The sequence below is a fragment of the Mustela erminea genome, chromosome 17 (assembly GCF_009829155.1).
Source record: "Mustela erminea isolate mMusErm1 chromosome 17, mMusErm1.Pri, whole genome shotgun sequence".
NCBI classification, from domain to species: Eukaryota; Metazoa; Chordata; class Mammalia; order Carnivora; family Mustelidae; genus Mustela; species Mustela erminea.
The window spans coordinates 20,567,070-20,590,392 of NC_045630.1; the positions used below are offsets into that span (position 1 = coordinate 20,567,070).

A 23,323-nucleotide genomic window follows, 5' to 3' on the forward strand; every position below is an offset into this window, starting at 1 on the left:
AAGCGGGGGCAGAAAGCTCCAGCAGCCTGAAGCTCGAGAACGAGGCCGCGCCGTCGACATCCGGGCGTTGCCCAGGGGCTGCGTCGACCCCGCCGAGGGCGCCGAGGGGCGGGGCCGGCCGGCCCGGGGAGGGGCGGCTCGCGCCCCCAGGCCAGCACGCGGCGGCGCCCCCTCCCCTCGCGCCGCGGGCCTCCCCGCGCGGTGTACGTCCGCGTCCCGCGCCTCCGCCCCCTCGCTGGCTCGCTCCTTCCCGCCCTCCCCGCAGCGCCGGCCGAGCCGGCTTCCCCTCAGTCTCTCATGAATATTGAGCGGCCCCTGTTGTATTTCCCGAGCTCCATTGCGGAAGCCGAGGCTCGCCATATTGTGCGGCGGCGCCGGCGGCCGCGGCGGCTTGTACCTGAGTCTCGGTCTGGCCGCGGCCAGCTGAGTCCCGGGCTGGGGCAGGAGCCGGTGAGTGGGGCGGGCGAGAAGGCGAAGGGCGCGGGAACTGCGGGCCGGGACGCGCGTCGGCTCGGCGGGGCTGCGGGCGGCTGACGGCGGCCCGGGGGCCGGGGGTGTGTTGCCCGCGGGGGTGTGAGGGGAGATGGCGCCGCCGCCCCCGGCCGCTCTCGGGGCGGGGATGGTGGGGGGAGGCAGCTTCTCATTGTTCCCGTTCTTCAAGGGTCCGGCTTGCGGAGGACCCCGTGGGCGAAGCTCAGGGATTGAATTCCTTCCTTCGTTGGGAACCCCTTGCGGTCCGCTCCTCCGCGGAGGCCCGGGCCACTCTGCGGCCCCTTCGCCTCTCGGGGCGGGGGCTCCAGCCTCTCTGCGGGGCCTCTCCGAGGCCAGCCGCGTGGGCTGCGGGGTTTTTCCTCCGGGCTTCCCCCTCGCTGCCCGGCAGTCTGTGTCTACACCGTGGGGGTGGGGTAGGGGCGCTTTGTGCGGAATGCCCCCTTTTCCCCCCGCGGGGCTGGAGTCTGGGTTCGCTGGTGGAGGCGCTCCTCGGCGTCGGGGTTCCTTGTGGGCTGCGGGGAGAGCCCCCCCGGGTTAAAACATTCCTGGAGTGCCGCCTGCCTGCCCGCGAGTATCTGTTGCTGCTCTCTGAAACCGCGAGGTTGCCCCGGAGGAGTCGTGGGGGGAGGGGGTGTCTTGGTTTGTTTCTGATGGAAGCCTCGCGTTTTGAACCCTGTCGTTGACGCCGAGATCTTCGGTATTGGGTGTCGCCAGGGAACCGTAGACCTGGTTGTCAAGATACTTTGCCTCCTCTGGAAGTAGCTTCCTTGCTCCCGGAGATACTGTTAGTAAAAATTGGTCTTTGAAACTTCCGAGGTTCATTCCGATTATCCGCCCGCTGAGACCTTTATGGTCTTCCCGTCTTCAGACCTTTTTGGGGTATATACTGCATGGCTGTCAGAAAGTTTGAGAGAATGTGTGCCTTTAAGGGGTAAAGTGGCTTGAAAATGTTAGGTTTCCTTGAGGTGTCTGAAGAAATTTGCTGTAACAGGATAGGTTTGCATTCAGTGTTTTGGTAATACGCTTTACTTTTAAAAATTAAAAAAAAAAATTGAGACGTGGGTTGGATGTTTTAGACTGAGCATTATGTTTAAAACTCATGTCTGAGTGATTTGCATTACATAATCTACTTTTGGTGAGTTCCAAGACGATAAGCTGGAATACTTAGTGTAATTGGTAGGTAATCTACTTTCCCCTTTTTGCATTGGGGTATAGTTGTTGAATTTTTTAATAACTTAGATTGGTGTCAGATCAGGCTTCTTACAGTAAATATTTGACCCTTTGATTTACAAAGAATTTAAATGGCAGCAATAAGATTTTTGGTGATTCTTCCCCCCCCCCCCCGGAATTTATACTTGTCACAATCAACAGGTATCTTTTAAAATCTGGATTGTACATTTAACGTGTTCAAAGTAAAATGATGGGTGGTTTTATAAGACTCCATTTTCCAGCGATAGCACAGCAAATATGGCCCCTTACTTTTTCTGAAGATTTGAGTTATTTCCTTCAGGTACACTTGTGGAATCCTCCTTGAGGTTAATTATAGTATGTATGAGAGTGATTTGGAGAATTTATGAAGGAGAAGTGCCTGAATAGGCTAGCCTGAGTATTTTAAAAATATGCTTGTGGTCCTCATATGTGCTGCACTGAAAATTTTCAAATTAGAGCCACTAATATTATGTAGACAATGCACACATTCAAAATACTGAGACATTTTGAGAATTTTGAGTTTTTCTCTGCCTGTATTGAGCACTCAGCTAGTTCCTAGGTTTGTGTGGATAGAAATACTGTATAGAGCAGGTCAGCAAATATCTTAGGAATTTCATTTTTGTATTATTGACCTTTAGTGTGTAGTGTGAGGTCATTCTCTGATTTATTCATGATTTGTGTTTTTATTATGTGGTCTTTGGAGTAAAGGTGATTTATGTCTAATGAATAATATATAACCAGATGTTTCAGTGACAGTTTCATTTCTGTACATTAAGCAAAGAAGCATAATTCCTTCCACCAAGAGAAGTGAGTTAACATGAAAATGTACTTTATTAAAGTTATGGACACATTTTTAGTATGACTTAAAGCACTCATAATTTTGTGGCAACTCATTTATTAAGTCTGGGGAAACTAAACAATGCATCACGGTTTGCCATTTTTAGAAAAGGAAAAATACTGTCGGATTATGTATGTTCTGCCCACATACAGATCTACATTGAGTGTTTATTACACTTGGTGTGAAGGCCTTTTTATTAGACACATTATTCAATTTCATTTTTTCCCCATTTCTCTGAAATCCTAGTTATCATAGTAACTAACTGAATTTTTTTTGCATTTAATTGAACAGATCCCCATATAATGGGGGGGGCGGTGCAGAGGTACAATAACATTTGCCCTGTCCTTTTCCTCTCTGTAGGTCAAGATATCCTATTTATCCCCTTCATCCCTAGGTTTCCATGTAATGTGTCAGATGGGTCCTTGGGTATTTCTTGTTGAAAGGAATAGAGCTTGGTTGATTTTACATGGACATACTGACTATGGTAATACAACTCTTGGCACATAAAGAGAAGGTGGTGTTAGTATTTTTACATCGGTAGCAGGAGCTAGGTAATGAGTCCCTGACTTTATAGATGTAGGTGGTAAGGGAAGTAGGTGGCCCACTCTCCATTTTTATGCTACTTGGAGGAACTCCAGTAGAATTGGCATTGGATTTTCAAGTTTAAAATTCTTTTCACTTCTCTTTTGCCTTACAGATGTTATAGGCAGGTGAAGTGGGCTAGTACGTCTGGGCCTAGTGATACTCTATGTTGGAAGCTCAGCTGTGTACATTACTAAAAATTACAGGAAGGATTCCTGTTGTTCGCATTTGCTTTCTCCCATTTCATTTGGAAATGGATTAACAGTGTGTTTGCTGCTTCTCCGTATCTTCCATTTTGTCATAATTAAAAATATAAGTTTGTTAGGTACAATAATGAAAGATTATTTTTGTAGCTCGCCTTAGATTAAATTGTCTAATGAGGCTATTTTATTAAGTAACAGACCATATGAAAGCTATCAGAGCATTTTGGTCATTGATTTTCAACAGATGTGTTGATTATGGACTCTCCTGCAAGGGGGATTTCTTTTTGTTACTATGCTACAGAGTGCCGTTGCATTTTATGAAGAGGTTAGATTCTAAAGTTGATGCATAAAGTGAAAGTCACACGTGGTAAAAAAAAGAAAATGATTTCTTGAAAATCCCTTAGGAGGGGAGAACAATATGCCAATAAATCTAGATTACCTTTAGTGTTGGAAAAGATTAGTGTTCAACAAAAGAAACAGCTTTCTATTGCATTTGGGGCCATATTGAACAATGCAATATGTATTTTTTTTAATATATATATATTTTTAATGATTTTATTTATTTATTTGACAGAGAAATTACAAGTACACTGAGAGGCAGGCAGAGAGAGAGAGAGAGAGAGAAGGAAGCAGGCTCCCTGCTGAGCAGAGAGCCCGATGCGGGACTCGATCCCAGGACCCTGAGATCATGACCTGAGCCGAAGGCAGCGGCTTAACCCACTGAGCCACCCAGGCGCCCCTTTTTTAAATTTTTAAAATCTTTATTTACTTTTTAATTTTTTTATTTTAAAGGTTCTATTTATTTATTTGAGAGAGAGAGAGAAAATGAGAGAGGGCAAGCACTAGAGGGGGACAGTCAGAGGGATAAGCAGACCCCCTGCTTGAGTAGGGAGCCTGATGAGAACTGATCCCGAACTGATCTGGGGACTCCAGGATCATGACCTGAGCTGAAGGCAGTTGCTCAACCAACTGAGCCACCCAGGTGTCCTTTATTTTCTTTTTAGAGTAAACTTTGTGCCTAGTTTGGGGCTTGAACTCGTCCACAAGGTCCAGAGTCGCATGCTCCACCAACTCTACCAGCCAGGTGCCCCTCCAAAAATGTATTTAAATGTAAGAATCACATTCAGCATGGTCATGCTTATGTGAGTAGACGTTTCTGCGAGCTGAGACCTTTGAAGAGCGGCAGGTGAGCTTTTACCATCTCATATTTTCTGTAGGATATGAGCTCTAGTAAAGGGAGATGGTTGTGTGTGCTTAGAATACCTTGTGCTATTTAAATAATTCTCATTTCCTTTCTTTTTTTCTTTCCAAGTTGGATAGTTTAAAACACAAAAGTGGACTGATTTTTGTGGTGCACCTCAACAAATTTTTAAAAGATTTTTAAGTAATCTCTATACCCAAGATGGGATTTGAACTCAGTCCTGAGATCAGGAGTTGCGTGCTCCACCAACTGAGCCAGCCAGGCACTCCTTAGCAGACAAATCTAAAGGGTTTTGAGTTATCCTTTATAAAATAGATTTTATCTATAGGAATAATACCAAATTTTCTTAACTTTTCAGTGAAGGTGCAAGATCTCTAAAAGGAGAGCTGTTTGATAGTGTATTAGTCCTAGTAGAGAAAACAGTAACTTGAGTAAGAATTTCAGCAGAGGAGTTTTAATGTGGGGAGTTGGTTGGATGGTTTTAAGAGCAAAAAGAGAACATTACAGTGTAATTGACCTAAGAGCTCAGAAAAAAAGAGTCCATTGGCCTGGTTCTGAACCTTTGAGGAGGTCACCATTCAGCTGCTGATCAGTTTCTGCAAGTACCTAAAAGTACCCAGAGTCGCTGGAGACTAAAAACTTTTGTTTCTGCCAGGGTGAGGGGTTGCAGTTGCTGCTGCTGCCAGGAACTGGAAGCAAGTCCTTTCACCCCTCTTTTTGCTTTCCAGTTTTCCTTTTACTGCCTCCACTGTTGAAGCCTAACAGGGAGAGCTGGCAGAAGAAAGAGTACGTGAAATAAAATTGTGCAGTCTCAGCCCCAGCGCCAAAGTGCGGTATCTAGAATGGTGGTTTTGGAGTTGAGAGAGTGAGTAAATGATCGGCACAAAATAGTGTAGGTTAAAGTACAATAATTTAAGTAGGGATTTTTGTCCTTACCTTGCCTGTTCAAAAAACATGTGTTGATTTTCTTCTGTGTGCCAGACCCTATTCAAGGGGTTAGGGGTAGAAAATGTATTGAACAAGGTCTCTGTCCTTAAGGAATTTAGAGTCTAAGTAGGGATGACAAATAAACCATCTTACAGTGTGTTAAATGCAATAACAGACGAGTGATGTGCTTTGAGAACCCAAAGGACCTTGCAACCTACTTGCCTCTTTGCCTTGTTAAACTTAATGACTACTATTTTTATTTTGTATCTTGATCAAATCCAACTTTATTCTCTCTGCTGTGTTCAGCTCAACTATGAAAGCTCTTTACCGGAGATACCACAATATTGTTATGTAGTCAGAATCATTACTAGTTAAGCATTTCTGTGTGCCGTATTGATTTAGATTGTAAAGCTATCACTTTCTCCACACTTTTAGCCTAGCCTTGTGCTGTAACATAGAAGATGTTTGAGAAATTTTGTTTTTGCAGTAGATGATGGGAATTAAAATGTGGATTATTACTTTGCAGACATTGTTTCTTCCTTCCAAGGTCATTAGAAAGTAGTTTTGAGTAGAGCGTTTTTTGATTTTATAGATGTGAGAGTTGAAAGATTAAAATAATTGGTTAACTTAACCTGTATAGTACCAGCAGCTGATCTAGAAATAGGAGTTTGGATTTTTTATTCCAGAGCCAGCAATTTTGGCAGGGATTCATTTAATGGCTAAAAAAAATCCTCTTCTACACCTCTCATTATTTTATAGGCTAATAATCTAAAGTCTCACAGTTACTTCTGGCAGAAAGACAGGCTCCTCATTTTATTTCCTAAAAATATGATCAGTTTCTTTTTATGTTGTTCTTTTTAATTATCCATTTTTTGTCTCCTTTTTTCCCCCTATTCCATTTGTTACTTACTACTGTCTCTATTAGCTATTGTAAAATATGCAAATCTGTAGTATTTCATTTTGACTTCTCTTAGAATAGTGTTCTGTTTGTTTCTACTACCATACACACACTATTAACTTAAATCAACTTAAAACCAACTGATTCTTCACTTTTAAAAAGATGTATGCCTCCATGCCAGTAATTGCATTAAACCTTCACTATTTACACTGTTTGCTATATAGAGTCCAATTCAGTCTGGGACTGCTGTCTTGGAATCTGGCCAAATGTTTTATAGGAGGCTTTACTATATTACAGAAAGGGTAGTGTTGTGTATAGTGGAAAGAGTTTCAGAACTGAAGGCCAGGAGTCTTGGTTTCTAGGTCTGATTTCACTACAAGCAAGATTATTGGCCTTTCTGTTTTCTATTTAAAAAAAAAATGCCACTCTTGCTGACCTCACAGATTATTTGTAAAGACATAAGAGGTAGTGTAGGTAAAAGGTTTTGTAAACAGCAAAGCACATTGCAAATATATGGCGTGTAGGTGAAGAAAGAGAGACAGAGATGGATTAATCTCTGGCATAGATCCTGGTTATAGTTCTGTGTCTACTTTCAGGGGAGTTTTCTTATTTCAAAGTTGTTAGGGTGGAATGGAGTGTGGGAGGAGTTGTGGATGTCTCCTAACCCTTTCCCCAAGTCTAGTTTATGGTATAATATTCTCTCCCCCTTAAATAATTGCATTTTAAGGTTGACCTGTCTCATTAATTTCTTTACACCAGGGTCAGATATCTTCCTTATATCATTAGGTAGTAATATCCCAAGCTTTACTTACACATTAGGAGCAAAACTACCACTTTGTAGATTGCTTAAATGACAAGGACCTGGGAGAGTAGGGGAAACAGATTGTATTACTGTTTTGACTGGAAACTACTCTAGTGGTTTTGTTTTACTTATTTGTTATTTTATGATATCAATTACAGAAAATATCTGCTTCTCACAATACACTTAGCAAAATTAGAAAATATATCTCTTGTTTACTTTTAATGAACTTACCCTCTTATCCTTGTTCTTAAAAATTTTAATTGGCCTATTTGTGAAGAAAACATGCCTCTTTGAATTAGTGGAAAGATGCCTTTTTCTAGCTTTTTTATTTTTATGAGGTACTGTCCTCCAGGAATGTTGTCTCATGTGGCTATAAAGTAATGAAATATGTTAAAGACTCTTGAACATTGATAGTTGAGTATTGTCTAAAATATTAAGACTCAGTTTCTCTGTCCTTATGTTATTATAATTGATTATGTTTGTATTTAAATGTAGGTCTCATTTCCAGTTTGGGTTAACCAGTGATAAATTACCAGTGTAGCCTCCTGAAATACTTTTTTTCTCAGTAGTCTCCATAACTTTTGGAAAGGTAATACTATAAATGTATAGATAACATGACAATCAATACTAGTTTAATTTCTTCTGAAACCTTTTGGATAATCTGTTGCAGTAATTGATTTAGGAAAATTAAGAAGACAATATTGGTGTGCCAGTGAGGGGAAAAATGTGTCACACAGTAACCTAGCTCTTTTTCATTTCTTTTTTGTTTTTTAAGATTTTATTTATTAATTATTTGAATGAGAAGAAGCACACGCATGTGTGAGCGTATGGGGAAGGGCAGAGAGTGAGAGAATCTCCGAGAGCTGACTGGGCTAAGCATGAGCCTATGTGCTGCTCTGTCTCAGGAATCTGAGATCTTGATCTGAGTCCCCCAGGTGCTTCATGTTACTCATCTCTTAGATGGATTGTTTTTAGTTTTAATACTCATGCTAAATATTTCTTGGTCCTTTAAAAAATAGCTTAGGAGCTGATGGGAAAATTGATAATGTATTGAATTTTTTTTTAAATTAAATATAGTTTCAGTCATCACTTTAATTTTTTTAAGTGTATTTTTGGGGGCATTTTAAGAAGAAAGTTAAAAATCATGTTTTCAGTACTCAGTTTTAATTCCTCTTAAATTTTGATGTATTTCTTTTTGGAAATTTTATCTTTTGGTTTTCGTTTTGTTTAAAATGTAGTTTAGACTGATTTTATATTATGGACCTGAATTTATGTGTGTTTTTAAATTCTTTTGATATCACAAACATTTTCTATGCCATAACCAGTCTGGTAACGTTTTGACAATGGTATGATACCTCAGATGGATTTAACAGTGGTTGGATCGTGGGGTTCCTTTTAGCTTTGTATTTATGTTGGTTGTAGGAAAGTCCAGAATTCATTGTGACAGCCAGATCAAAGTAAACAAGCAATATTTTGGTCTCCATAAATTCACAAGAATCAATCTCTAATCCTTGGCAGTAGCTTTGTTGCAGTATAGCTGATGAAAACTGAGAAGGATTAAGAGCAGATAATCTCTGGTTTTTCTGTTTATTAGGTTTTGGAATTCTTTTTTGGAGCCAAGTGTTCTTAGCCTTCAGTTCTGGGCTCTTTTAAGGCACCATTATTCTGAGATTTAGGGCATGTGTTTTGTGTATGGTATCCCACCCCGCCTCCCACCCCCAACATGAGAGTTCCTAACTTTTTTCAGATTCTTAATGGAGTTGTGGATTCAAAAGTTAAGAAATGTGGACTTAAAGGATTTCGTTAAAAAGTGGATGTAGAGGGAAAGCTGTACAAAAAGTGCCTGCAAACAGTATCTTGTGTTGAATTAATGTCAGTTTTCTTTTTTGTTCATTGTTTAATAATATAGAATCAGTTTTGCTTAGGAACGGGTGATTTCACTATTTTAGCTACTTACATCTTTTTTCTTAAAGATTTTATTTTTAAGTAATCTCCCAACATAGTGTGGGGCTTGAACTCACAACCCCAAAAAACCAGTAGGTTGCATGCTCCACTGACTGAACCAGCCAGATACCCCAAGTTTTTATTTTTCTATTTATTTGTTTATTTATTTTTAAGGATTTTATTTATTTATTTGAGAGAGAGAGAGAGACAGAGTGAGAGAGTATGAGAGGGGAGAAGGTCAGAGGAAGAAGCAGGCTCCCCATGGAGCTGGGAGCCCGATGCGGGACTCGATCCCAAGACTCCGGGATCATGACCGGAGCCGAAGGCAGTCGCTCAACCAACTGAGCCACCCAGGCGCCCATCCCAAGTTTTTATTATAGTATTATATGGTTTTCTCTTTTTAACATTATTTGAACTCACATTAAGATTACCAAAGTGTAATTGCTAGTAAGTAGCTTTTAAAAAATATTTTGATATATACAGATTTAAATATATTTTCATTGCTGATAAGGAATTCTGCCTTAATGGACATAAGATATATACATCTGTACACTACCTAAAACATGTTTTATTTTATAAGAGGTTAAATCTTTTTTTTTTTTTTAAGATTTTATTTATTTATTTGACAGACAGAGATCTCAAGTAGGTGGAGAGGCAGGCAGAAAGAGAGAGGAGGAGGAAGGCTCCCCGCTGAGCAGAGAGCCCGATGCGGGGCTCAATCCTAGGACCCTGGGATCATGACCCGAGCTGAAGGCAGAGGCTTTAACCCACTGAGTCACCCAGGTGCCCCTAAAAAGGTTAAATCTATATATTAACTCAGAACCATGTTGATTTCCAGTATTGATGAGCTGTGCCAATTTTTGCTGCTTTCATGAACGTAAAGATTATGCTAATCTTTTAAAAAAGATTATTTATTTATTTATTTGACAGAGAAAGAGAGAGAAATCACAAGTAGGCAGGCAGAGAAAGGAGGGGAAAGCAGGCTCCCTGGTGAGCAGAGAGAAGAAGCAGGGCTTGATCCCAGGACCCTGAGATCATGTCCTGAGCAGAAGGCAGAGGCTTAACCCACTGATCCACCCAGGCACTCCTATGCTAATCTTTAGATTTATCAGAGCTGTAAAACTTCTTTTTGTCCTCAGAGCTCCTGATTTCTTTTTCATGCTTCTAAGATCCTGGTCTTTGGAACCCCAGACTGCTTTTTCAGTTTAAAACTTTTTTTGGTGCAAGTTGTAGAAACCTAGAGATAAAGTCCAGAACAGAAGAAAGATTAAATCCATTTATCTTTTTTTTTTTTTTTTTAAGATTTTATTTATTTATTTGACAGAGACACAGCGAGAGAAGGAACACAAGCTGGGGTGGGGGGGATGGGGCAGGAAGCACTCTTCCGGCCTAGTAGGGAGCCCAATGTGCGTGGCTCAATCCCAGGACCATGACTTTAGCCAAAGGCAGATGCTTAATGACTGAGACACCGAGGTGCCCCTAAATCCGTTTATTTTTTGGAATTGTTTCAAGAACCCAAAATGAGAATCGAGGTCTCCTGGATCCCAGTCTGTCTGCTACTATTGAATATGCATAGGGACATAATAGTTTTTCTTTTCTTGCAAGAGAAAATCTACCTTGTGTGACAAAGGGATACCAGAGACACGGTTCTTCACTTCTCTGTTCTTATCTTTTATTGTCTTAAAACTGTTATAAGTCTGTGCTTACTATTTTGGGATTTGAAAAATGGAAACTCCCTCCACAAACTCCTAACACTGTGTTACCTTAGAACGTAACTTTTATATAGCTATAATTGTAGCACAGATGCAAATCAGTGTGGCCTCTGTCATCATTTTATCTTGTGAGTATCATTAGTCATTGCATATCCTATTAACAATTGTTACATTTAATGACTGCGGAAATTTCCTGATGTTGATGTTGCAAGTGTGTCTCCTTGCTGATGGTGATGTTGCTATTGTAGTAGTACCAGTAGTCTTTGATGTGGTTAAGGGCATGGCCTCCTTAGTCAAATAGACCTACATTTGAGTCTTGCCTTTGACACTTATTACTGTGAGACCTTTAAGCAAGTTGCTTATTAATTTACACTTTAGCTCAATTTCCTTATTTATTAGGTGAGGAAAATAGTACCTGCTTCATAGGGTTGTTATGATTAAGCAGAATTTCAGAGAAATGATGAACCCTCTAAGTGTTTATTATTATTTTTTTTCAAAGATTTTATTTACTTATTTGACAGACAGAGATCACAAGTAGACAAAGAGGCAGGCAGAGAGGGAGAGAGAGAGAGGGAAGCAGTCTCCCCGCTGAGCAGAGAGCCCGATGCGGGACTCGATCCCAGGACGCTGGGATCATGACCCGAGCTGAAGGCAGCGGCTTAACCCACTGAGCCACCCAGGCACCCCTAAATGTTTATTATTAATAACATTTCCTAGGACTGGGATTACTGGGTAAAAGCATTCATATATTTTTGTATTTGTGGAATTGAATTGCCTCACTGCTTTCTTTCTGAAAGTGTTATTCCATTATTCTAGCTGCTGTTATAAGAGAATTTGGGGGCATAAGCCTTCGGCTTTCTCTATTATCCTCATTAATCATATTCTTTTGTCATTACCACAGATTTAATTTTTCAGCAGATATGCCTTTGTCAGAAGTGTAGACCCTGTTACTGTATTTTCAGTGACACATTGGAGTGTTGCTGTGATTTCCTACGCTGTTATTTGCTAATGCTTATGTGTGTGTTTATGAACACTTCTGTGTCTGGCAAGAGTCAGCACTTTATGGACATTTCTCTTCCCAGGAAAGGATAACACCCTTGCTATACCACTTTTCAGAAGTTAGCTTTTATTCTGGCATATGGGGCTTTGGACTAAAACTCAGTAGTTATTAGACTTTTTAGCTTTGTCATTAGTGATAAGCTTATTTAAATTTTTAAGCTTTGCTTTTATGCCTTAGTTGTGTTTGACATCTCTCTCTAAAAAATAGAAGTACTGATCTGTCTGTGCCATTAAATCTGCGGATGTTTTTGGGGGGCCACTCCTATGTGCTGCTGACCCAGAACAATAGTCTACAGCCCAATAATAAGCTGGTAACTGCTGCCACATTAATATGCTCCTTTGTTTAGTTTCCTCTAATCTGGGGAGAGATGTGAAATGAAGTTGGTAGCATCCCTTGTTCTACTTTAGGAACTCAAAAAAACCTTTTTTTTCTTTGCTTTGCTCGGGAAGTATCAGTGTTCTTTGTGTCTCTTGGTCTTAAGGTACTGGGAGAATTAAAAGTCCCTTTCTAAGAATGTGGTTAGTTTGTGGTATAGAGTTGGTGTGTGTTCAGAGCTGAGAACCTAGATTATGCCAAAGTCTGAGATCTAAATTACTAGTGAGTCAGTGGTTTGGCAGGTTGAATCTAGGTTACTAGATCCAAGTAATCGGATGAAGCAGTAGACTGGAAACCCCTTAGGCAAGCAGAGATTGAGACATCCTTGGGAGAGTTAAAAAATCTAGACTGGCAGATGAGAACCAGGAGGTAAAGTACCAGTGTAAGCAATGTCTTGACAGAGGGACAGTTAAGAATTCAAGAAATTAACAAAAATGGAAGGTTTTCACCAAATGAGGCAAAAAGTATAAAATAGCACGAGAAAAAAAAAAAAAAAGGAAAAGAAACAAAATCCCCCAAGTATATAGCCTCTACTTCCAAGGACACTAGTTAAAGAGAAAATAAATAGTTCATTGTTTAAAGTATGTGTGCAAACAAACCAAATGAATGTGGAGAAGTATGGTATCAGCTATTTTCTTTAAGACAAGGGAAAAAAGTGCAGATAACCTTGGCTTTAACTTGAAATCCTAGATGTGTGAACAGTCTGTCTCTTTTGACCTGCTTTAAAAAGAAAAGATTGGAGGAAACTGGTTATGATTGTTTGAAGTATTCAAGTTGAAAGAAGTTGTAAAGGTAGAATACCTTTTCAGTTTAAGAGGACAGGACTCTAAGCACTATACTGTTAGAGACATTTTTTTTTTTTAAAATATTTTATTTATTTATTTGACAGACAGAGATCACAAGTAGGCAGAGAGGCAGACAGAGAGAGAGGAGGAAGCAGGCTCCCTGCTGAGCAGATCCCAGGACCCTGGGATCACAACCTGAGCCGAAGGCAGAGGCTTTAACCCACTGAGCCACCCAGGCGCCCCTAGAGACATTTTTAAGTAAGTTTTTTGATATACTAGTTGAGAGGACTTTTTTTTTTTTTAAGATTTTATTTATTTATCAGAGAGAGAGAGGGGGAGAGAGCGAGCACAGGCCGACAGAATGGCAGGCAGAGGCAGAGGGAGAAGCAGGCTCCCTGCCGAGCAAGGAGCCCGATGTGGGACTCGATCCCAGGACGGTGGGGTCATGACCTGAGCCGAAGGCAGCTGCTTAACCACCTGAGCCACCCAGGCGTCCCAGTTAAGAGGGCTTTTGATGCTACTTTAAATTCTTAAATTTACAAATAAGGTAGCTGGATCCTCAGCGAAAGTAACTAGCCCTGGTTTACTCAAGAATTTAGAGGTAGAACTTCTTTACCATTTGATAATATTTTTAGAAAATTTAGGGCTACTCTCATTTCAGTAACTAATATTCCTGTTATTAAATTGTCTCCACCTAGTGGAAACAAATATTTTGCAAAGCTGCCTACAGACTTTGGAAAAACTGCTAGGGACAACTGTTCTTCACAGCTTTTAAGGAAGAGTCAGCCTGGTTAGTGACAGTTGTATTGCTTTTGCAAAGAAATGGAAGAGATGTGTGCCTGATGCTTATTTTCATATTCCATAACCTTACTAAGGAATTTGTAAATTCTGTATACCTGAGTTCGGCAGCACGTTTATTGTTGACAGTGTAACAAGTTATTAGTATGTTAAGCCTGTATTTTTAAATTTTCATATACACACGTATAAGTGTATATAGTCACATGTTTAAATTTTTTTTCTCCTTATCTTTGTAATGAGTTAAAATGATAGCATGGTAACTTCCATCAGTGGAGAAGAGAGAAACTATACAATAAATGATGTTCCCAGTAAGTTACATGGTGGCAGGGAAAGGGGCAGAGATTCTGATTTCTTAAATGTAAAAAAATGAAACTCTGAAAATATTAGAAAAAAACTTTAGGTGGCTGGTGGACGTTTTTATAATGTTAGAGTATAGATTTAGAGTGTGGATTAGCTTTCCAAAGAAGCCATATAGGGAAAGATAAATATGGTTAAAAAACAAAACAAAACAAAAATCTCTGACCTTAAGAAGTCAAAGCCAAAGAACAGAAAAACAAACTGGGTAAAATATTAAACACTCATGGACAGACAAAAGGTCAATTTCTTTAACAGAAAAAATTTTTGCAAATCAGCTTATTTATTTGGGAGAGAAAGAGCACAAACGAGGCAGGGGCAGACAGAGGAAGAAGTAGTCTCCCCACTAAGTGGGGGTCCATCCCAGGACCCCAGGATCATGCCAGACCTGAGCCGAAGGCAGACGCTTAACTGATTGAGCTACCCAGGCACCCTGCAAATCAGCTTTTTTGTTGATTTAATAAAGTTTTATTTTCCAAAATGTACAGTTGGTGGATTTTGTTCATGCATCTTCAGATCAGCTTTTAAAAAACTAATAGAAATGGACATGTAGTAATTGACAGGCAAAAAAAAAAGGTCAGTAAAGCAGTGAAAATAAAATACACTTGATCACTCATGATTGAAGCCTTGCAGATTAAAACATCAGTGAAATGTTGTTTCCTACCTATTAGATTGGGCAGGTTTTAAAAAAAAATGTTGCTAATCCTTAATTGGTAGAAGGGTAAATTGGCATAGGAATTTAGAAGTATTTGTCAGAATAAAAAAATTTTGCTTGCTTTTGATCCAGTAGTTTTTCCTTTAGGAATTTGTGCAACTTCTTACTTAGGGTAACTTATTGCCAAAGATAAGTTAGCGGGGTGCCTGGGTGGCTCAGTGGGTTAAAGCCTCTGCCTTCGGCTCAGGTCATGATCCCAGGGTCCTTGGATCGAGCCCCAGGGTCCTTGGATCGAGCCCCGCAGCAGGCTCTCTGCTTAGCAGGAAGCCTGCTTCTTCCTCTCTCTCTGCCTGCTTCTCTGCCTACTTGTGATCTCTGTCTGTCAAATAAATAAATAAAATCTTAAAAAAAATAAGTTCCAAAACATACATAAATTAATCATTTATCAATGAACAGTGAACCACATCTTTATTGGGGACAGTTTCAGGAACTTCTAGTAGTATTTGGAAATGCCATAGGTTTCCTTAGGTTGCTAAAAACTAATCTTTAGAGGTGCCTGGGTGGCTCAGTGGGTTAAAGCCTCTGCCTTCGGCTTAGGTCATGATCTCAGAGTCTTGGGATCGAGCCCCACATTGGGCTCTCTGCTCAAGCGGGAGCCTGCTTCCTCCTCTCTCTCTCTGCCTGCTTCTCTGCCTACTTGTGATCTCTGTCTGTCAAATAAATAAATAAAAATCTTTAAAAAAACAAAACAAAACTAATCTTTAGCTAGAATAGCAAGTTTTCAACCCTGGCTGTACATAAAAACCACCTGACTGATTCTCTGACGATATCAGGTGCCCCAGATGTAATGACTGAATTGATCTGAAATGGGACCTTATGATCTGAATTGTTTAAACGTTCTCCAGGTGACACCTATACACAGTCAGATTTGAAAACTACTTACTCTCGAGGAAGACCATTTTTCCTGTGGATGTGTTGAATTTTCTTTTGGCAGAAGCCAGTACTCCACTGGGCATGTAAACTGTTGTACATATTTTTTTCAATTTCTTTCACTCTGCCATTGACTTTCTCATGATAATCTGGGTTCAGCTGGTATATTAGGTTCCTGTTGCTTACAGTTCTGACAGTCAGAAGTCCAAAATGGGTCATAAGGGGTTAAAATCAAGATGTTGGCAGGTCTGCATTTTTTCTGGAAGCTCTAGGGGAGAATTCATACCTTTTCCTTTTCTGGCTTCTAGAGGCTGCTGACGAGGCTGCTCATGGGTCCTTGCTCTGCGTACCAGAAGCATAGCATCTTAGATGTTCACTCTTTGACTATTATCCTTGTCTCCTTCATCACGTCGCCTTCTCTCTTATAAGGACTCTTCTGATTATTTTGGCCCAAACTCACATAATCTAGGATAATCTCCCCATCTCAAAAATTCTTAATTTAATCACACTGGCACAGTCCTTTCTGTCACGTAAGGTGACATAGTCACAAATGCTGGGCATTAAGATGTGGACACTTTGGGGGGGCCCATTCAGTGTACCGCAGTTGGAGACGTGAGAAGGCCACTAAAAGTTTATAAATGCAATATTTTAGTTTATCTTAAATTGATATCATATTTTATCCCACAGTGTAAATTAGTTTCTACATAGTCAGTTATGATTAATGTTTATTACTCCTCAGGAGCAATATGCAGTTTTTGTCTTTGTTGCTAGAAATGTGGGTTGAATAGGGTAGGCTGTGTTGTCTCATTTTTATTACAACAGTAATAGCTATCATATGTTCTTCACAGGAGTCTGTGAAGTAGGTGCTTTATTTCAGCCCTGGCAAGATTTCATACTTTGATTTTTGTCTCTCAGGTATATATACCTAGAATTGGAATTGCTGGATCATATGGTAATTCAGTGTTTCATTTTTTGAGGGACTTGCCATACTTTTTTCAAAACTGGCTATATCATTTTATAGTTCCAAAAGCAGCACACTAGGGTTTGACTTTTGCCACATCTTCATAAATACTTGCAGTTTTCTGTTTTTTTTTTTTTTAAATACTAGTTATGTAGCCATAAATACATTTTTTTTAAATACTAGTTATGTAGCCAGGGTATAAAGTGTGATATTTTGTTGTTTTGATTCGCATCTTTCTAATGATTAGTGGTATTGAACATTTCTTCATGTACTTGTTGGCCATCTGTTTATCTTCTCTGGAGAAATGTGTCTATTCAGGTCTTTTCCCCATTGTTTTAATTGAGTTGTTTTTGTTGTTGTAGTAATTCTTCATATATTCCGGATACTAATCATTTATCAAATACATGATTTGTGAATTTTTCTCCCATTTTGTGGATTGCCTTTTCACTCTTGATAGTGTCCTTTGATACACTAAAGGTTTTTATTTTTTTTTAATTTTTATTTATTTATTTATTTATTTTTAAAAAAGATTTTATTTATTTATTTGACAGAGAGAAATCACAAGTAGATGGAGAGGCAGGCAGAGAGAGAGAGAGAGGGAAGCAGGCTCCCTGCTGAGCAGAGAGCCCGATGCGCGACTTGATCCCAGGACCCTGAGATCATGACCTGAGCCGAAGGCAGCGGCTTAACCCACTGAGCCACCCAGGCGCCCTTTTTTTTTTTTTTTTTTTTTTTAAAAGTAAGCTCTACGACCAGCTTGGGGCTTGAACTCACAACCTCAGATCATGAATTGCCTGCTCTACTGACTGAGCCAGTCAGGTACCCCTAAAAAGTTTTAATTTTAATAAAGTCCTGTTCATCACTTTTTTCTTTTATCACCTGTGCTGTTGGTGTCCTATCAAAAAAAAAACCATTGTTAAATTCAGTGTCTTCATGTTTTCTTCTAAGAGTTTTATAGTCTTAGTTCTTAACCTTTAGATCTTTGATCTGTTTTATTTTTTATTTTTTTAAAGATTTTTTAAAAGATTTTATTTTTTATTTTTTTAAAAGATTTTAATTTTTTTAAAGATTTTATTTATTTATTTGACAGACAGAGATCACAAGTAGGCAGAGAGGCAGGCAGAGAGAGAGGAAGGGAAGTGGGCTGTGGGGCTCGATCCCAGAATCCTGGAATCATGACCTGAGCTGAAGGCAGAGGCTTTAACCCACTGAGCCACCCAGGCGCCCTGATCTGTTTTAATTTTTATAAATGATAGAAGGTTATGGTCGAGCCTTGTTCTTTTGCCTGTGGGCATATCCAGTTTTCCCAGTACTTTATGTTGAAAAAACTGACCTTTCCCTGTTGAATGGTCTTGGCATTTGTGTCAAAATAACTTCCCGTGTATGTGAGGATTTACTTCTGGGCTTTGTATTCTACTCCTTTGATCGGTCTGTATGTCTGTCTTTGTATCAATAGCCAGTTAGTTTGATTCCTGTAGCTTTGTAGTATGTTTTGAAATCAGGAAGTATTGAGTCATTGAACTTGTTCGCTTTTAGGGTTATTTTGGTTGTTTGGGGTTCCTTGAGATTCTTTTTTTTTTTTTTTTTTTAAGGATTTTATTTATTTATTTGAGAGAGGGAGAAAGAGAGATAAGCAGACTCCTTGCTGGTAGGGAGCCTGACTCGGGGCTGAATCCCAGGATGTGGAGATCAATCAGGACCTGAGCCGAAGGCAGATGCTTAACCCACTGAGCCACCCAGGCGCCCCTCCTTGATTTTCTATACGAATATTAGGATGGGTTTTTCGATTTCTGCAAAAGCCATCAGGATTTTGATAGGAATTGTGTTGAATCTGTAGATTGCTTTGGGTATTATTGTCATCTTAACAATATTAAGTCTTCTGATCCATGAAAATAGGATGGGATATCTTTATATTTACTTAATGTCTTTCAACAGTGTTTTATAATTTTCGGTGTACAAATCTTTGCTTTAGTTAAGTTTATTCCTAGTATTCTTTTTGATACTTTTGCAAATGGAATTTTTTTCTTGATGTCCTTTTTAGACTGTTTATTGTTAGTATATAGAAATGCAATTGTTTTTTGTATGTTGACCCCCCCTGCAATTTTGCTCAATTCATTTAATCAGTTTTGTTTTTAACTTTTTTTGTGGAGTCTGTAGGGTTCACTATCAATAAAATCATATCATATGTAAACAGATACTTTTTCTTTTCTAGTGTGGATGCCTAATTGATGTGGGTAGACTTTCAGTATAATATGTTGAATAGAAGTGGCAAAAATACCATTTCCTTTTTGGTTTCTCACTTTTTTTTAGTATCAAAATCTTAACAGCCACAACTTTGGGAGTTTATGGATTTCTTCTCCTTTCTTCTCTTTTCCTATACCCCAAGTATTTTGCCTACGTATTTTGCAGCTCTGCTGCCCCTAATTCACCCTTAGTATTAACAGACTCATTGTATTCATTTCTTATTTGAAATATTGCACAAGCCGTTTAATTGGTATTCTTGCCTCCTGCAAGTCCATCCTCCACTGTTAACCAGAGTTGGTCTGTCTCCGAAGCAAATCTCACCTTGTCATTGAATTGTAGATTTTTCCTGAGACCTTTGCATGGCTTTTAGACTTCCCTGATCTCATCCACAATTTAATTCTTCAGCTTCACTCCCTACTTCTCTCTTTTCACTCATTTAATAGTGATCTAGTTAGAGTTCCCCAGCACACCATACTGATTGTGCCTTTGCTTATTATGATGAACCTTCTGGACTGCTTCTCTTTCCTCATTTGGTTAACTTACACTTGACCTTTAAAAAGTCTCTTCTTTCTTTCTTTCTTTTTTTTTTTTAAAGATTTTATTTATTTATTTGACAGAGAGAGATCACAAGTAGGCAGAGAGGCAGGCAGAGAGAGAGGAGGAAGCAGGCTCCCTGCTGAGCAGAGAGCCCGATGCGGGACTCGATCCCAGGACCTTGAGATCATGACCTGAGCCAAAGGCAGCGGCTTAACCCACTGAGCCACCCAGGTGCCCCAAGTCTCTTCTTTCAAGGAAGAATCTCTTTCTTTGGGAAACCTTTCTGGTTTTCCATTTGACTATTGTTGTTTGTTTTGTTTTGGTTTTTGGTACTCTTGTAGCATTTACCAAATGGTATTGAAAGCATGTTCAGGACCCACTAGTCAATGAGCACTTGGAGGGTCTCTTTTCCTATCACATGGTAGTTCTCAGTAAATGTTTCCTAAATTGCTGAACTCAGCTGTTTTTCTTTATGGGTCTGTTAGCTAGCTTCTAATATGTATAGGCAGAGGGAGCAGAAGGAAAACAAGATGGCTGCTGCTGCTTCAACTGCTGTTGACTAATATTAGACCTTGGTAGGAGAGACTGAATTGGGTCATTAAGAAATTTGTTGGGGGGACGGTGGAGGTTCAGGAAAATGAAGTAGTGTTAGAGGAGATGAGATAGTGATGGGTGATAAGTATGGTAGGAGGGCACAGATCACACTAATTATCTAGATCTGAATTTTAATTGGTGCTTTAAAAATTCTTTAAACAATTATTTTCCCTGTAACAATAACTCTGTTATATAGGACTAGAAAACCTTGTTACCAGTGCTTGAAAAAACTTAAGATTGGGTAATGAAGATTTGGTAAGTCATCTTTGAAAGTTTCCTGCTCTGCTCTGCGATATGTAAAAAATATAATCCAATTAGGAATTGATTATATTGCCTTTTTATTTTTCACTTATTTATTTATTTTTTTTAAAAAAGATTTTATTTATTTGACAGAGAGAGAGAGATTACAAGTAGCCAGAGAGGCAGACAGAGAGAGGGGGGGGAAGCAGGCTCCCTGCTGAGCAGAGCCCGATGCCAGGCTCGGTCCCAGGATCATGACTTAGAAGGCAGAGGCTTAACCCACTGAGCGACACAGGCGCCCCTATGTTACCTTTTTAAATGAAGATGCTGTTAGGTTACCAAAGTAATTTTGATGAGTATTCCAGATGTTTAGTACAGTGGTATCTTTTTCAATAAAGAATACTGCCTTTGTGTCTTTACTCTAGAAGCTTACAAAAATTAATGTCTGTTTTACAGCTGTAGTTTTAGATTAAACTGCTGCAAGTGGTTTTTATGAGGTGATACTTACTGCAGGCAATGTTATGATGGCAGTTGGATTGCTTAGTCAGAATTTATTATTGCTCCCTGGTTTGCCTAGCCTTGAATACAGTTTCTAAAATTGAACACCTGTATCCTGTAAGCAAGCAGTGTTTTAATTAAGTAACAAATAGTTTGCTCATTCACATGTTGTATAAAGAGGAAAAGAAAAATGCTAAAGCTTGAGAGAGCTAATTTGAAATGATGTGTATTTACTTTATGTTCAGAAAGGACAATAACCATGAAAGAAGAAGATATATTTCTTGTTTAAAAATAAAGAGTTTTTTAGTTTTGTTTCATAGTGCTTAGGGAAGCAAATCTCAAATGAGGAAAAATGCTTCATGGGAAGATGGGATAATCTAATTTTTTTTTTTTTTAAGATTTTATTTATTTATCAGAGAGAGAGGGGGAGAGAGCGAGCACAGGCAGACAGAATGGCAGGCAGAGGCAGAGGGAGAAGCAGGCTCCCCGCTGAGCAAGGAGCCCGACGTGGGACTCGATCCCAGGACGCTGGGATCATGACCTGAGCCGAAGGCAGCTCCTTAACCAACTGAGCCACCCAGGCGTCCCGGGATAATCTAATTTAAAGTTATTGTATTTTTTGATATATATTTTACAATTTGAAAAACAAAGGAAACAAATCATGTGCAGGATAAAGACATAAGTGTTGGCTGCAAGGAATTGGTTGTACATTTAAGCTTGCTTTGGCAAGTTTGATAGGCTGAAAAATGGGCTCTTCTGAAATGTCCACATTCTAATCCTTGAAATCTGTAATGTTGCTTTGTTTGGGGCTGGATTGTGTGTGTGAGGAAGTCTTTGCAAATGTTATTAAATTAAAAGTCTTGTTATGAAGAGATTATCCCAGATTATCTGGGTGGGCTCTAAATGTCATTCTGTATCTTTTGAGTGAGGCAGAGGGAGATTACTTATACAGAAGAGGAGGCAATGTGGCCACAAGGGAAGGAATGCCAGCTGGAAGAAACAACAGAATTTCCAATAAAACCTCTCGAAGAAGCAGAGCCCTGCCAGTACCTTAATTTTGGCCCAGTGGTACTGATTTAGGACTTTGGGCCTCCAGAAGTAAGAGAGTATGGTAATTTGTTAGAGTTGTAGGAAATTGATACAGCAGTCATTTTTCAAAGTGCAAATGGACCTTTCTAAAGAACTCCATTTACGTAAACTCTTTCTCCTTTGGTTGGGGAGCTGTCATTTATAACTTACTCATATTAGTCTTTAATTCTATTTAAAATATTCTGTACACCAGGCAGTTTTTATGATTAAAGCCACTGGTGAACATTCTTTGACACAGAACTTTGAAGTTTTAGCTCAAAATAATTTATATTTAAAGCCTTCTTTTTTGGGTAAAGTGTATTATCCGGTCTGGAAGCTCCCTTTTGGTTGCTTTGTTACAGCTATATTTTGGTAAGAATACAGTTTAGACTCCTAAAATTTTACAGCACATGGCCTGCCTTTTTGGCTGCACAGATTCTATTTAATACGAATTTTTCTTTCAATATATTACAGAAAATTTACACGTGAAGCTTTTACTGAGAATTATGTTACAAGTTCACTGTGACCCAGCACATACTAGGGTCTCAGTTAAGACTTTGATGTATTGGGACTCTGACCAGACGATAAATAAAGGCCATGTAAGATTTTTGTTTTCTTTTTTTAAAAGATTTTATTATTAGAGAGAGAGTGCGAGAGCATGTGGGGGGAGGCAGAGAGAGGGAGACAAGCAGACTTCACACTGAGCAGGGACCCTGATGCAGGAATCATCCCAGGACCCCAAGATCATGACCTGAGCTGAAAGGCAGACACTTAACTGACAGAGCCACCCAGGCGCCCCTCGTCTTATACACTTAATGATCAGACTCAGATGTACCTGTCCTATATTATCTTAGTCCCTCAAAGATTGTGTTCGAAGAGGGAGGGATAATCCAAGAGACATTTGAATGTCTTTGAATGTTCTGCAAAACTGTGGTTCAGGATGAGCTTCTTTATGTTACTTTATGTCCCTTTTTAAAAGATTCTACAAGTTTCTAATAAAGTCTGGGCCAGCAATGTTTCTATTTAGTATTTCTCTTTTTCTTTTAAACTTCCAGGAGCTACACTTAATATTCAGCCCATACAGTTTACTAGCAGTAGGCAACTGACAAATCTCTGGCAATTTTTTGTTACTGAAAAGGCCTTAAAGAGTAGTCTTGGATTAATTGGCCTGCTGTTTGATTTTTTTTTTTTAATCACATGAAGCACATAACCAAACATTTTCATGTTTTTTTCTAAAGTAATTTAATTTTTTAAAAAAGTGATTAATGTAATATTTTTAGTACATTAGGGAGTGGCTAAGTAGTTTTTCTTCCTGGTCTTTTATATTTTGGGTGGCCGGGGGCTGAGAAATAAGAATTCTTATTTATTGAAATAAATCAAGGAAATGGTGCCCTCTCCGTTTTATGGCCATCATTC

General features: G+C 39.4%; 1 protein-coding gene across 3 annotated transcripts in view; it reads left to right on the forward strand.

Moving 5' to 3' along the window:
- The first annotated feature begins 351 nt into the window (after positions 1-351).
- The window catches only part of RNF2 (ring finger protein 2), a 45,869-nt gene continuing 22,897 nt past the window's right edge, over positions 352-23,323 (forward strand). Inside the window, exons 1-2 of one of the 3 annotated variants that reach the window (XM_032318323.1) lie at positions 369-450; positions 22,382-22,506. The gene's annotated coding sequence lies outside the window, so the exon portion shown is untranslated. Of the gene's footprint in view, positions 451-1,004; positions 1,277-22,381; positions 22,507-23,323 lie in introns of those variants that run through there. The other 2 variants (XM_032318322.1, XM_032318324.1) reach the window with 2 other exon arrangements.